Below are 4677 nucleotides of genomic sequence, written 5' to 3' on the forward strand. Positions count from 1 at the left end.
AAAAAAGTTTGTAGGTAAAGAAATGTAGAATGTTTAACATTAGTACTAGCAACTTATAAATACTGGGGCTTGTCAATATTCCAGGGCCTCTACAAAACATTATTCATTAAAACTTCACAATGATCCTATAGAATGGGTATTATTATACCCATTTTACTGATGAAGAAACTGAAGATATATAGAGACGTTGACTACTTTTCCTTAGATCATATACCTAATTAATGGCAGAGTCAGCCTCTGAACTTGGGTAGCCTGACTCCAAGTATATAGTCTTATCCACAATGCTGTTTTTTTTACCTCCTAAATATTTCTGAAAGTTATTTCAAAATATATAGAAAGATACAAAAAGATTACCTATATAGTTACAGTTAGAAGATAAAAATTTATCATCATAATCTAGTATTGGAAGTTCTATAGATTACAGAGGTTGGCAAACTATAACCTGTGATCCAAATCCAACCAGCCACTTTTTGTTGTAAGACCTGCGAGCTAAAAATGTTTTTTTTTTTACGTTTTTAAGTGGTTGAAAATAAATGGAAAATAATGTTTCATGATACATGAAAATTATATAAAATTTAATTTTAATGTCCATAAATAAAATTTTACTGGAACACTACCAATCTCATTTGTTTACACATTATTTATAGATACTTTCATGCTACAATAGCAGACTTGAGTTGGAATAGACAGAATGGCCCACAAAAATTTAATTAAAATTTTTACTATCTGGCTCGTTAAAGACAGAGTTTGCTGACTCTTGTAAGAAAGAGCAGGTTCTCTAGAGGAAAATGAGGGTAGAGGCTTAAAGCTTAGATGCCACAGATGACATTATTTTAATAAGATTATACAGGACTTGGGAGAACAGCAGCATTCAGTTTGGATAATATAAGCCTGCTATAAACGCTGGTGTACAGAGCCAACACACAAGCAGGCATAGTTTGGTTACACAGAACAAAAATCATTCAAGACTACAAATGTAAAGGGATGAAGCAGCATCATTGTGTTTTCAGGATATGAGAATCCCAAGATACAAGGAAATGAATTGCTGTCTTTCTGTAAAACAGTCATAAAGCCTTCACTTTCTCCTCTCTTTCTTATCACATAGTCTCTTGTCTCTGATTTGCTTCTGCCTCTTTTATTTTTTTTTCTCCACAGAGCATCTCTCTGCTCATTCATCTGCCTTCACAAAGCTGTCTCCAAATGGTAGATCTATGGTGACGTTCCAGCTTGGCTCCATATTGCAAATGAAACTCCCAGAGAGAAATCTGATTGCTCCAATTTGGGGAGGTGCACAACTCAATCCAATCAGTTATAAACAAGGAGCTTGTTCCTGTGCTCCAGAACCTTTCTGACCTGAAGGGTAAAAGTTTAAGGCATTTATTCAAAAATACCTCAGCACATGTGAACTATGAGATTAGTATAATATTCATAGCGGCACTGTTTATAACAGCAAAACAATGTAAATAACATAAATTCTTATGAATAGAAAAATTAAAAAACAGATTATGCTATGTCTCATTGAATGGAATGTTATATAGTAGTGAAAATAAATGAAATATATGTATGTTCTATCATAAAGATGAATTGTGGTTACATAATATCAAAGGGGAAAAAGCAAGTCCCAGAAGACTAGATATAGTATACTGTATTTTATTATAAGATAAGAGAAAGTAAGAAAATATATTTCAATATTAGTGAATACATTGGGTGATAAACTATAAAAAGGAGAAATATTTAAGAGGCATACAATTCAGAATTGTACTAACTTTTGGGGTTGAGAAGGAAGGCAGGGAAATGGGTTAAGGGTAGGAGTAAGTTATTGGATATGTTCTAGTTCTATGGGTGAGTGAATTGTGGAGGTTTATGACATATTTAATATAAATGACTAAATGAATATAACAATAAAAAGGCACATACATGAAGACACAATAAGTTGTAAAACAAGAATTATAATTAATCTAGTTGTATATATATGTGGTTTATTTAAATAAGGAAAGAAAGAAGGAGAAAGAAAGAAAGAAAGAAACAGAAAGAAGGAGAGAAAGAAAGAAAGAAAGAAACAGAAAGAAAGAAGGAGAGAAAGAAAGAAAGAGAAAGAAAGAAAGAAAGAAAGAAAGAAAGAGAAAGAAAAGAAAAAGAAAGAGAACCCGAGTCCCAGCTGATAGTCCCAGCTATGGCTGGGAAAGAATGATTCCAAAAAGCAAGTTTAGTGAGTGGGAAGAAGAACAAATGTTCCCTTCTGCTGTACCTAAGACATCTAGCTCTTTCAAAGAGCTGTCTTTACCCTGGCTCTCATGCCTGTCAGAGGGAAGCTTTGACTGGCTATTTAAAACATAGTAATGCCTTGTTGAAGTCTGAGGCCAAGGTGAAAATGAAAATTAAAATGTCAGGGCTGTATTTGTATAAACCAAGTGGAAGTTATCTGAAGGTCTAAAGAGAAGGTTTTTATCATAAACTTAATTATGAATCTTTATGTTAATGCTGATGTTCATAGTTTTTTCTTTTTCGAGTAAAGGTTATTCTGTCAATGAATAAAGATTAGAGAATGACCGGGCAAAGACAAGACTCTATGGTGGTTCCAAATGATCTAATTAGATAGAACTCGAGGCTTAAAAAAAAAAAAAAAAAAAAAAAGAAGGAAAAATTGAGAGCTTCTCAAGACATTTCTCTCAATTTTACAAAGTGATTTTACATATAAAAAAGATCCTATGATATGATTTGGGTAGAAGCATTAGAACTTATTATTAAGCAACACAGCTTTTTCCAATTTTTTTTTTTTTTTATGTGCCTGAGAGGAAGAAGAAAGGCTTAGACATGCTGGAAATTGGGGGGTATAAGAAAGTGCACTGGTAACGTTTATAGGGACCTCAACCAAGAGAGATTTCAGTGTCACCTGGAATTCCCAGGGCCTCAGAAGCCTATGTCTTCTTTCACCCACCAGCGGCCTGAGCACAGGACATCATGATGTTAGTATGTTAGCAGAAGTGGGAAATTTTGTGTGTGTTTTGAGTATAGTGACTGTAGGAAGAGTTGGGAAACAGATCTCATAGGGACTAAATAAGGAGCAGTGAATTCTCAAATCTGCTCTATAAAATCGATAACTAATGATGGTTCTTTCTTTATGGCACCTCTCAGTCTGTTGATAGTGATTGTCTTTCCTGGGGCTGCAAAGCCTGCCTAAGAACAATTCTGCTTGGTTGACATCAAATGTACAATGTCTGTATGTTTCTGTCTCCCATTTTGCACTGGCTCCAAGATGATGCCCCATGCTAATGAGATTTGGAATTGGATTGATAGGTCTTAGTCTGTGGAAAAGAGGACCACATGTCAGTCCTGGAATGTGAGTGAAATGGCCATAACATATCAATTACTGATACATTCAGAAGGATGGCTGCCTGCAAAAACTGACTTAACAAATTGGAGGTAACTCAGATCAATATAAAAGCTATTCCTGGAGCATTTGTATGAAGTAGCCAATCAGAGTATTTAAAAGAGCAGATGGGCTCTTGGAATGTGGTTTAGTGGCATCTGGTAACAAGTGTCTGCTTTCTCTGACTTCTAGTCATTTCAATTTTAAATTGGGGCAGAGGAAAAGTAAAAAAAAAAAATACAAAAGGCTGCCTAATTCTAGGAAATATTGTCAATTTTTCCTTTCATTCAACAGATTTGCCTTGGTGATGCCACAATGTTTGTTTGTTTGTTTGTTTTTAATTAGCAATCATGTGAGATTAGCAACAGTGATTTCTAGGGCAGCCTTTATGGGCACTGAAGTGGTTTTCAAATGAGTAGTAGTATTTAGTCTCTGTGTAAGGAAATGTTTAAGTAGCTCAGCAAATATGTCACATTGCCTTTTTTTAGATACCCATAAAAAAAAGCACAGGAATCATTATAGCCATTGCTAAAGCTATAGTGTATATCTGCAAAGGCTGGAATTGGCTGAAAGGTTTGAATGGGGGAACCAAGCTCATTCACATACAAGCTAGAGTAAAAGAATAAAATTAACTGTTAAAAGAAATATCCCAAGGGCCATTTGCAGTGATTGTAGCAGTGTGTCCTATGTGACCAGCTGGAGGGAAGCCACACTTCATTTTTGTTGACCCCTTATACTTCCTAAGTAGAAATCTTGGGACTGGGAAAACATGTGTGAGAGACTGATTTACTCTTAAGATAGGAAGACAGCTTGTAGGGGTCATGGTTCATGAGAGTAGACTCAGAAGACTATCTTAATTGACGACTTTCTTAGCCATGCAACTTTTAAAATAAATCATTGTGTTTACAAGAAAGCATCAGTCCTGTAATTTGGACATTCAAATTGCTTTTTAAGAGTTGTTCAGACAAGCAGAGGCATTTGACAGGCTATCAAGGTTGGCAGGAAATCACGTTTATGGAGATTATAGCAAAAATGGGAATCGAGGGGTTTCCCAACAGACAGACATGGTCAGTGTTTGGGAAGCAGATCTTTCAGAAACAGAAAACTTCCTATTCCTCTGTTTATTCTTTGTACATTTAAAGTCTAGTTTCATTCAGTGACTGTGGAGGAAACTCAATGGATATTTGTACAATGACTGATAGAATTTTCCTTAGCACAGTGACTAACTTATAATATCCATAATAATGATTTGTTTAATGTTGAATGGCTGGCAACGTCTGATCCTTGGTTTACTTGTAAGATTATGG

Source organism: Pteropus vampyrus, unplaced genomic scaffold (assembly GCF_000151845.1).
Source record: "Pteropus vampyrus isolate Shadow unplaced genomic scaffold, Pvam_2.0 Scaffold156, whole genome shotgun sequence".
NCBI lineage: Eukaryota > Metazoa > Chordata > Mammalia > Chiroptera > Pteropodidae > Pteropus > Pteropus vampyrus.